The following is a 12,059-nucleotide window of genomic DNA, read 5'->3' as shown; positions in this document are numbered from 1 at the left end:
CGCACAATCAGATCAATGTAGAGTTGGATACACAATCAGATCAATGCACTGTCGGATACACAATCAAATGCAATCAGATCAGTGTACAGTCAGACACAATCAGATCAGTGTACAGTCAGACACAATCAGATCAGTGTACAGTCAGACACAATCAGAACAGTGAACAGTCAGACACGCAATCAGATCCACGTACAGTCAGATGCACAATTAGATCAATGTACTGTCTTTTACACAATCAGATCAATGTACAGTCAGACACGCAATCAGATCAGTGTACAGTCAGATGTGCAATCAGATCAGTGTAGTCAGACGCACAATCAGATCAATCTACAGTCAGACACGCAATCAGATCAATGTACAGTCCGATACACAATCAGATCAATGCACAGTCACACAATCAGATCAGTGTACAGTCAGACACACAATCAGATCAGTGTACAGTAAGACACACAATCAGAACAGTGAACAGTCAGATGCACAATCAAATCAATGTAGAGTTGGATACACAATCAGATCAATGTACTGTCAGATACACAATCAAATGCAATCAGATCAGCGTACAGTCAGGGGCACAATCAGATCAATGTACAGTCAGACACGCAATCAGATCAATGTACAGTCTGTTACACAATCAGATCTATGTACAGTCAGATGCACAATCAATGTACAGTCAGACACGCAATCAGATCAATGTACAGTCCAATACACAATCAGATCAATGCACAGTCAGACACGCAATCAGATCAGTGCACCGTCACTTAGTCAGGTCAGTGTACAATCAGACACTTAGTCAGATCAGTGTACAGTCAGATGAACAATCAGATCAATGTACTGTCAGGCACGCAATCAGATCAGTGCACAGTCAGACATGCAATCAGATCAGTGTACAGTCAGACACTCAGTCAGATCAGTGTACAGTCAGACACTCAGTCAGATCAGTGTACAGTCAGACACACAATCAGATCAATGTACAGTCAGGTACACAATCAGATCAATGTGTTTTGATAAATCTGACGGCTGGTGAAAGAAGCTGCTCCAGAGCCTGTCAGTTCTGACCTTAATTAATGCTGCGTTACCGTTTGCCAGACAGAAGCAGCTGAAACAGTTTGTGGTTGGGGCAGCTGGAGTCCCTGATGATCCTCTGGGCCCTTTTTACCTGCTGCTTTAACTGTCCTGAATAGAGGAAAGTTCACCTTCACAGGTACGCTGGGCTGTCCGCACCACTCTCTGCAGTGCCCTGCGATTGAAGGTAGTACAGTTCCTGTACCAGACGATGACACAGCCAGTCAGGATGTTCTCAATGGTTTCCCTGTGGAAAGTCCTGAGGATCTGGGGACTCATGCCGAACTTCTTCAGCTGTCTAAGGTGAGAGAGGTGCTGTTGTGCTTTTTTCACCACTCAGCTGGTATGTACAGGCCAGGTGAGATCTTCAGTGATGTGTATACTGAGGAACTTGAAACTACTCACCCTCTCAACTGCAGTCCCATTGATGTCAATAGGTGCTGGCCTGTCTCCATTCCTCCTGTAGTCCACGATCAGCTCCTTTGTTTTCTTGACACTGAGGGAGAAGTTGGTTTTTTGGTACCACTGTGTCAGGACATTGCCTTCTCCTCTGTAGCTGTCTCATCATTGTTGGAAATAAGGCCTATCAATGTCATTGACATCTGTAAATTTGTTCGGCAGATTGAAGCTGTGCGTGGCAACACAGTCATGGGTCAGGCATTGGTCCCTGAAGTTTCTAACTGCCATCCTGAAAATAAATACCTATGTCAGGAGAGTAGTGGATATTTCTATTCCCGGTTTCCTGCTTGCCAAACAGTTTTCAATCTATGCCAATAAATTACCTCCGATACCAAGAAATCTAATTTTGCACTGTAGTATTTTATGTGGGCTTTTGGTTTCTGAAAACCATACCCATTTGATTCTCCTTATCCATTTATATGTTACATCCTCCAAAAGCTCCAAGAAGTTATTCAAACATGAATTCCTTTTCAACTTTATCCAGCGTTAGATAACTTGTGCTGCCTTTTTGTTGTATCAGGATGGATCATGTTTGCTTCGCATTCTTGGTAAACAAAAAGCACTGTACATATTCTGTTAAAGCAGACTGCACAGTCCTGCCCAGACTACACAGCATTAGCAGCATATTATACACAGGAGGTTAACCATCCATTATATGATGACGTCTTGTCTCCCTTTCAGGTGTTCTCTTTGATCCACTCATTACCTTCACAACCTTCTCTGCTACCTGATTTAATCTGATTTTGCTCTTTATCATTTCTGATGAAGGGTAATTGACTGTTTCATCTTTTGCAGATGCCTCACCTGGAAGAACCGTTTGGAGCCCTGAATGGTGGTGAGGGAGGAGGTGTAGGGGCTGGTATAGTACTTGTCCTGCTTGCAGAGATAAGTGCCAGGAAGGAGATCAGTGGGGAGGGATGAATGGACAAGGAAGTCATGTAGGGAGTGATCCCTATGGAAAGTGGAAGGTGGGGGGGGGGGGGAAGGAAAGATGTGCTTAGTGGTATGATCCCGTTGTAGATGGCAGGACACAAAACTACAGTTACAGACCAGAATTAAATTAATTGAAGTTGTTGAATTCAATATTAAGTCCAGAGGGCTGCAACAAATCCAAATGAACGGTGAGGTGTTGTTCCTCGAGCTGGTGTTGGGCCTCATTGTGACAGTGTATGAGGCCACAGATCCGTAGATCAGAACAGGACCACGGATCGATAAGATGGAGTGAGATGGAGAATTAAAGTGATGGCAATGGGACAACACCTGTTGTAACTAAATGGTGTAGATGCTGTGGGAATTAAGGAAATGCAATGGCAATGAGAATTGAAGGTGGAATATGTGTTTAAACATGAGAGCTGTTGTAGAATTTGTCGAGCAATGGTGAGAGTGTCTGAAGATGTGGAGAGGAGCATTGGGTAGAGTCAGATGAAATCACTACCGTAAATGGCAGTTCATATCATGAGCTTGACATTTGGCCAGAGCCTATTCTGGGTTGAGTTTTGGATATGGGAATGGGTGGGAGAGGGCTAGATTTGGGATGCTGACCATCTTTATATCAGGGGTTCCCAACCTTTTTTATGTCATTGACCAAAACCATTAAGCAAGGGGTCCGTGGACCCTAGTTTGGGAACCCCTGCTTTATGTGGTGATAATGAATTCCGATCGTAATCCACTTCAATCCCACCACTTGCCCCTCCTCTATGTAACAATCCCGGAAGTATCCTCGACATAAGTCACACTTAATGGAATTCTGGAGCCAATTTTGTGTGTGTGTAGCATGCCTCCATTTCAGGCCTTGCACAGAGTTTGCTTGTCACCATGAGAGAAGAATCAGCAAGTTAGTGGGCAGAAGGCAGAAGGACATTGCATTCTAGTTCCTCCTTTTGTATTTGACAACAATGTGAAAAAGGAAGCAATCAGACATTTCATGAACAAAGAAGATGAAATCAATTGTTCATTAATGGGAGAAGGTGACATTCTTTGTTCTTACTTTGCCTGCTGTAGAATGTAAAGATGGCAGCACAAGACAGGCGCTTGTTTTCATTGCTCTTATTACTATCGGAAACAATTATCAGTGAGGGTAAGTAATCCTTTATAATATTAAAAAACCTACAGCACATTTGTATTCCAATTCTATTTTGTCTGTCTCCAAGGGGTTTTATGACAATTGTTATTGCCCTTCTCCTTTACATTATTCTCTTTCAGAATAATCTCAGTTCTGCCACTGTTAATGCCAATTAATTTTATCAGTCGTTGTTTGGATACCAAGAAACACTTGTGTAGAATTGTCAGCTGTTAAATGTTTAATCTCAATGGCCAAGATGGAAATTATTTATTTCATTTACACCAATCAGAATGAAGTGAAAATAAAGATCAAAGAGCTGGATTTAGCATCGTCACTTGTTAAACTTAAAATCACAGCGTGTCTGATAATGGAACTGTGTATTCTGTACAATATGTTTGTTAAGTATTGTAATAATGGTATTAAGACTTATTATTTCAGTCAGTTCCAGATTAGTTGTGAAGATGTTCCCTGATCTGTTGCAGTATCTGGGGTGCACAATGTATCTACAAATTGACATAAAGGTATCAAATGACTGGAATATCTTTCTCAAATACTTGCTCAAATTGTATCTAAAATGAATCAACAGGATATAATTTAAATGCCAATATAGAATAGAAAGACTGACTGTAGTCAATGACCATTAGGGATCCTAACGATCAGCAAATCATTAAAAGATATATGTCTGTATGTCTATTCATTTCAGAATCTGGAGCACCGAAGGATGTAAAATTCATATCCCGAAACTTCCACAATGTTCTTCACTGGAAACTGGAAAATGGGACAGAAAATATCATGTTCTTTGTACAACACAAACAGTATGTGTTTTAATATAACTGATAAAAGTAGGAGTAATATCAAGGTCTTTAAGGATCTTCGATTTAATAATTTTTAGTAAGTGATTTACAAGGGAATAATCACTGCCATTTCAAATTATAGGTATGGACAGCCATGGTCAAACAAAACAGAATGTTGGGGTATCAGGGTAACCTACTGTGACCTTACAGAAGAGACAAGACAACATTTTGAAATCTTCTTTGTAAGAGTAAGAGCATTTTCATTTAACAGATTATCAGACTGGACACAGAGTGAGACATTTTCTCCAATAAGAGACAGTAAGTATATGTCTCTGAACTGTAAAGCTGGACATAACATTTTATTCTGTCCTTTTTTTTAGTTGTAACTGCCTATTATGCACAAGCAAGGATCTTACTTCTGAGGATTTTAATACAGTATTTACCTTAACATGACTCATTCATTAAAGGTATTGCTCAATTGCCTGCTCAGTTTCCATCAATCTATCTTTGGGGAGTCCAGAGAACTGGGCGAAGATTTTATACAGACAGCTTGCATTTCATAATCATTCTTTCAACCATTAGCGTATTAATTTGTACCAATAATATGCTGCTTTTCAGAAGTTTAAAATAGAAAATTAGAAACCTTAAGGAAAGGTAACTTCAGATGCTGGAATATTTTACATTCCTGTCACTAACAGGTTAACATTGTGTCAGATGTTGCATAGTTAATGAGACCATCACCTGTCTGGTCTTATTGTCCTTAAACTAACTTTTAGTGTGTTGTGTTGAATTGGTTCAGATTCCTTGGTAGAATCTTTATGTATGTGATTAAGATCAAATAATCTGCTGAATAGTATTGTATTACGGCTACAACTGCATATTGACAATCTGATTACTTGATAAAGCTGAATATTAATTGATAGATATTTAAATAACAATATTTCTTCTTTAGTTTGTAGTATTCACATTGACTAACCTAACTGTACAAACTATTGTAAGAGCAGAATTCATGTTCATTTTTCACCTAGCTGTTATCGGGCCTCCAAAGGTTGAAGTGATCGCCTCAGAAAAGTCTGTTTTGGTTAAGTTGATTGCTCCCTGCATAGCAGTCAATGGAAGCCTGTCAGTGAAAGACACATATCCTGAAGTAAAATATAATATAATCTTGTCTGTCAAAGCCCAGGGTCAGGTGAGAGCCTTTCGTTGTGGTTTATTCTCTGTTCCTATCAAATCATGCACAACTGATTGAAGCTTTATTACTCATTCTGAAACAACCAGGTCAATGTAGAGTATCAGAGGACTTACATCACAAACAACAACACCTTTGAGATCCAGCATCTAAGTCCTGGAACAACCTACTGCGTTTCCATTCAAACAAAGGTTCCGTTTAATGATAACGTTGGCAACTTAAGCAGGGAGCAGTGTGTGACATTGGCAGGTGAGCACCGTGATGTTTGCTATTCACATAAATACACTCCTATAATATTTAAACTGTGTTAACATGCTTGCTTTATCTGTGTTTTAATCCACAGAGCCAAGAACTAGAACCATCCAATCAGTGATTATCCGCTGGGCCGGTGGGATCTTCGCCCTGGTTGCACTGTCAATATATCTGTACTTTAAATACAGGTACATCTGTGCCCCCAGGCCTCACTACCCTGCAGTCCTGACAACGTGGAATAATAAAAAGCAAGAGTGTCTTGTGTTTTATCCTCAAATAATTGAGCAACCAGATATTGACAAAGGTGAATTCATAGACATCTCAGACCATCCCTGTCCCTTGCTGTTGCAAAACAAATGTTTACCAAAGTCACCTAATAGAAAATATATCAACGTTAAATATCCAGGTAGTTTACAACACAGAGACTGATTCTAACTCGATGCCCTTGGGTACCATGGCATTCTGTACCTACCTTGAAATGCTTCAGTTTTCTTGCTCGGACTATGTACGGATGATGGTAGAATTTGACTCTTTGTTGCCCATAGACCAATCACATGAGAATATTGGATTACGTGGAATATCCAGGGAGCACTGGCAGTCTCGGGTCTGTGTCCAAAATAAATCCCAAGATCAAGAAGGAGAAACTTTACAAACACAGACCGAGCTCTTACCTGAATTTCCAGAATATATCAATCAGGACATTTGGCAGAACCCAGATTTAAATAATCAGGAATTATTATAGTGGTAGCTGAAATAGCTCAGCTGGAGAGCATTAGGTGAAAAGTCTAAAGGTTCCTGATCCAATCCCAGGTTTCAGCACTGATACTTACTCCATTCTCCTCTCTTTTACTTACCAGATTCTGATCTGCAGTGATACCCAGTCAGATCAGAGACAGATATTCTTCACTCCTCACCTTTCACCTTATGAGCCTCTCGTGCAGTACATCATCCTTTGTCCTTTCTGCCAGCCGTAATGAAGTCCCACCACCAGCCACATTTCCCCACCTCTTTCTGCCTCCTGCAAGGACCCCTCCCTCTGTGACTGCCTGCTCTACTCATCCTTCCAGACACATTGCTCCCTTACCTCAGACTCTTCCCCCTGCCCTCACAGCGGACTTCCTCACTTCCTCACCACCATCCAGGGACAGAAAGGAGTCATTCCAGGTTCACTGGTCTACTGCATTTGGTGCTCCTGATGTGGTCTCCATAACGCTGTAAGACATAGGGTAGAAGTAGGCCATTTAGCCCATTGGGTCTGCTCTGTCATTTGATCATGGCTTATGTATTTCCTCCCAATCCTATTCTCTTGCCTTCTTCCCGTAACTTTTGACACCCATACTGATCAAGAACCTAACCACCTCTGCTTTCAATCTACCCAATAACAGCCTCCATGGTTGTCTGTGGCAATGAATTCCACAGATTCACCACCCTCTGGCTAAAGAAATTACTCCTCATCCCTATTCTAAAGGAACATCCCTTTATTCTGAGGTTATGTCCTCTGCTCCTAGACTCTTCTGATGTTGGAAACAATTTTTCCACCTGAGCCATTCAATATTTGGTAGCTTTCAGTGAAATACCCCCTCATTCTTCTAAACTCCAATGAGTACAAGCCATCAGACATGCCTCAAAAATTAATCCTCTCATCGCCAGGATCATTGTCACAAACCTTCTCTGTACCCTCTCCAATACTAATACATCTTTCCTTAGATATAGCATCCACCACTCACAATAGTCCAAATGTGGTCTGACCAACCCCTTATAAAACCTCAGCATTACATCCTTGCTTTTATATTCTAGTCCTCTTGAAATGGTTACTAGCATTGCAATTGCCTTCCTTACTACTGACCCAACCTGAAAGTTAACCTAAAAGGAACCCCGCATTAGGACACCCAATTCCCTTTGTACCTCTGATTTCTGAATTCACCACTCATTCAGAAATTAGTCTGCAGCTTTATTTCCTCTACTGAAGTGCATGACTATACATTTCCCTGTGCTGTATTTCATCTGCCACTTGTAATCCCAGTCTTCCATTCTGCTCAAGTCTCTGCTTCCTCAGCATTACTACCTCTCCACCTACCTTTGTATCCTCCATAAACCTGGCCACATAAAGTCATCAATTCTATCTTCTGGATCATTAATATATAACACGAAAAGTAGCAGATCCAACACCGACCCTGCAGAACACCACGAGCCACCGACAACCAACCAGAAAAGGCCCCCTTTACAGTACTCCCAGTCTTTGCCTTCTGCCAGCCCATGATAGTACCTTTCCTATCCTATCTTGTACAGAAAAAGGCCCCTTTACAGTACTCCCAGCCTTTGCCTTCTGCCAGCCAATCTTCTGCCCATGATAGTACCTTTCCTATCCTATCTTGTACAGAAAAGGCCCCTTTACAGTGCTCCCAGTCTTTGCCTTCTGCCAGCCCATGATAGTACCTTTCTATCCTATCTTGTACAGAGGCAACATGTGCAGCACCTTGTCAAGGGCCTCTGAAAATCCAAATAACAACATCCACTGACTCTCCTTTGTCTATCCTGCCTTTTATTTCCTCAAAGAATTCCAAATGATTTGTCAGGCAAGATCTCCTCTTAAGGGAACTCTGTGTATTTTGACCTATTTTTATCATGTGCTTCCTAGAACCTGAAGCCTCAGCCTTAACAATGGACTCCAACATCTCCAAACTACTGAAGTCAGGTTCCAACCTATAATTTCTTGTCTTTTGTCTCCCTCTCTTCTTAAAGAGTGGAGTAACATTTGTGATTTTCCAGTTATCTGGAACCATTCCTGACTCTAGTGATCACTACCAATACCTCCACAACTACTTCAGCCACCTCTTTCAGAACACTGGGTAATGCAGGGGTGATGAAACTATGGCAGCAAGCCTCCACAGATGCTGCCCGACCTGCGAGTTCTTCCAGCGTGTTGTGAGTGAAGCTATGGCACGTGTGTCCAAGATGGCACATGCAAAAATTTTGTTGGCATGTGACATGCAGTGCTGCCTCTCAATTCTTAAAATCCCACCCTTAATAAAAAAATACATAGTAATTATCTTTACAGCCAAATGAAGCCGCAATTAATTTGTTACAACCTAACAGCAGTAAGACGTTTTTGCAGGAAATGTCTCACGCCAGCTTAGTACCAGCTTGATGGTTGTGAGAACGTGTTATGTTGAATGATAGATTTTGAAATCCTCATGGACCTGGTAAACATATTACTATTTGGATGGTAAATGTTTATAATAACAATGCTATTTAGAAATGATGTTATTTTTCAATTGTCTTTTTAATATTAATAATTTTGAACAGACTTTCTAAAATGTTTCACTTATTTCATTCTGTCTCTGTTTATAAGTACTTCTATTAATAGTAAAACAATAAATACATGTAAATAAGCATGGACACATCCTTTTTACTTAAAAAGTCCATAATTCTTGTTATTAATTCATTAGTCAAAGATCAACTCTGCTCAAAATTACCATGGTATGCAAGAGTATGTGTTTTTAAGAAGATTGGCACCAATTTGGACTCACACTTTCAAAAAGATTTGCCACACCTGATAAACCATCTGGTACCAGTGACTTATCCATTTTCAGACCTTTCAGCTTCCCAAGCAGCTTCTTCTTAGTAACAGCAACTGCACTCACTTCTGCTCTTGACTCTCTCAAATATCTTGTCTACTGCTGGTGTCATTCACAGTGAATACTGACGTAAAATACTTATCAAATTCATCATCCATTTCTTTGTTCCCCGTACTACCTCTCCAGCATCATTTTCCTGAGATCCAATATCCACACTCACCTCCCTTTTACTCTTTATAAATGTAAAAAAAAGACTTTTGGTATCCTATTTTATAATGCTAGCTAGCTTACTTCTTCTCATCTTTTGTCCCCGTGTTGCCTTTTTAATTCCCTTCTGTTGGTTTTTAAAAGCCTCCAAATCCTCAAGTTTCTGCTAGTTTTTGCAATATTGTATGCCCTCTCATTTGCTTCTGTGTCTTTGACTTCCCTTGTTAGCCACAGATCTGCAACCTTCCCTTTAAAATGCTGCTCCTTCTTTGGGGCAAATGATCCATGTTTTCAGATTTGTTCCTATAAACTCCTGTCATTGCTACTCTGCCATCATCCCTGTAGGGTCCCCTTCCAATCAACTTTGGTGAGCTCTTTTCTCTATAGTTACCTTTACTCAACTGCAACATCTATACATCTGATTTTAGTTTCTGCCTCTCAAACTGCAAGATGAATTCTATCATTTATGTCATTGACTCCCAAGGGTTCCTTCACCTTCAGCTCCCTGATCAGATCTGGTTCATAACATATCACCCAATTCAGAATTGCCTTTTCCCTAGTGAGATCGACCACAAGTTGCTTTAATAATCCATCTCATAGGCATTCTACAAGTTTGTTCTCTTGGAGTCCAGCACCAACTTGATTTTCCAAATCTTCTTGATATTGAAATCCCTACGACCACTGCAACATTGCCTTTCTTACATGGCTTTTCAGTCTGCTGTTGTAGCCTATATCCTGGCTACTGCTCAGAGGTCTGGAATTAACTCCCATCAGGGTCTTATTACCCTTGCAGTTTTTTAATTCTGCCCACAAGGATTCTACGTTTTCTTATCTTATTTCACTTGTTGCTAAGGATTTGATTTCATCTTTTACTATCAAAGCTCTGCCCACCTACCTGTATTTTTGATAAGATGTGTATCCTTGGAAGCAAAGTCACCCCATCTCCTTTGCCCACCTGCATCCCCTTGGATGCAAAGTCACCCTATCCCCTCTGCCCACCTGACCGTGTTTTTGATAGGATGTGTATCCTTGGATGCTTAGCTTCCAGCTATGATCTTTTTTTCAACCACAACTCTGTCATATAATGTCATACCTGCCAAGTTCTAATTGTGCTAAAAGGTTATCTACCTTGTTTTGTACACTGTGTGCATCCAAATATTACAGCTTCCTTGTCACCACCCCCTTCTCAAATTTGTCTCCATGTTGCCTGAAGTTCAATTATTATCCTTTTCTCAACTTTGTCTTATTTTTGTTTATATGGTAACCTCTCCTGCACACTCCTTCCCTTTTACTTTATCAATAACTTTTCAATTTGTTGAATTCACCCTGCTATTATTTAGTGTAAAGCCCTATCCACAGTAAGGATTTTGATCTTAGCACGGTTCAAGTGAAGCCTGTGCCATCAGAATAGCTCCCCCTTCCACACTGATGATGCCAGTGTTCCACGAACTCAAACTCACTTCTCCAGCACCAATCTTTGACATTTAACTCTACTCTTATTGACACCATGCCAATTTGCACAAGGCTCATGTAACAATCTGTCTATCGTCTATAATCTGGTGCTTATTACCTTTTTGGTTGTGCGTTTCAATTAACTGCTTAGCGGCTCAAGTTCTCGCAACGGAATCTCTTTCCTTATTCTTCCAATACCTTTGGTACCCACGTGAACCACAATAACTAGTTCCTTCCCTCCCCACTTCAAGTTCCTCTACAGGTTGGATGAAAAGTTCCGAACCCGGGCAGCACAGCCTTTGGGATTCTCAATCCTAGCATAGAGAATTATGTTTATTCCTCTGGCTATACTATCCCCAATTACAACTATAGTTCTCTTTTCTTCACCACCCCCCATCTGACCTTAGGACTACAATGCCATGGTTTGGTTGCTTGTCCTTCCTACAACCACCATTCTCATAGACCATAAGATATGGGAGCAGAAGATTTGGCCCATCGAGTCTGTTCCGCCATTTCATCAGACTGATCCATTTCCCTCTCAACCCCTTTCTTCTGCTTGCTCCCTGTAACCCTTCATGCCCTGATTAATCAAGAATATATCACCCTCCACCTTAAATACACCCAGGGACTTGGCCTCCACAGCCGCCTGTGGCAATGACTTCCACAAATTCACTACCTTCTGGCTAATGAAATTCCTCATCATTTCCATTCTAAATGGACGTCCCTCTGTTGTGAGGCTGTGCCCTCTGCTCCTAGGCTCCATCATAGGAAACATCCCATCCATATCCACTCTATCTAGCCCTTTCAACTTATAGGTTGCAGTGAGATTCCCCCCTTATAATAATTTCTGTCTAAGTAGACAATGGACACGCCCGGTTTAGGACTCAGCTGGGTGTGGAACAGCATCGGCTGTGGCTGAATAGGCCGATTCTTGGGCGGCAGTCCTGGGCACAGCTGCTGCACACGAAGGCTGATGGCTGCGGCTGGGTAGTCACTGCCGCAGA

The sequence above is a fragment of the Mobula hypostoma genome, chromosome 2, assembly GCF_963921235.1.
Source record: "Mobula hypostoma chromosome 2, sMobHyp1.1, whole genome shotgun sequence".
NCBI lineage: Eukaryota > Metazoa > Chordata > Chondrichthyes > Myliobatiformes > Myliobatidae > Mobula > Mobula hypostoma.
Note: the sequence above shows the minus strand (reverse complement) of the source record.